The following is a 255-nucleotide window of genomic DNA, read 5'->3' as shown; positions in this document are numbered from 1 at the left end:
ATCGGACAGGAGTCCCGAGCGTGGCTCGCGGGCTGATCGTGGAGTGGCACGTAACCCATTGAGCGCTGATCGAGTATCGAAGCAGTCGCTGCATGTCATGCGTTACATGGTCGGCCAAGGGCCGAGGCATCGAGGGCGAGGCCCCCGTCATGCCCTTGGAGTGGCACGTTATCCACTGGACGAAGACTGCGGGGTCAGCAGTTCTTCGTCGAATGTTGTAGATAACATCGGGGCTCCAAAGAAGCGGAAAGTGAA

Source organism: Plasmopara halstedii, assembly GCF_900000015.1.
Source record: "Plasmopara halstedii genome assembly, contig: Scaffold_2956, whole genome shotgun sequence".
NCBI lineage: Eukaryota > Oomycota > Peronosporomycetes > Peronosporales > Peronosporaceae > Plasmopara > Plasmopara halstedii.
The sequence above is the reverse complement of the archived record's forward strand: the minus strand, read 5'-3'. Positions refer to the sequence as shown.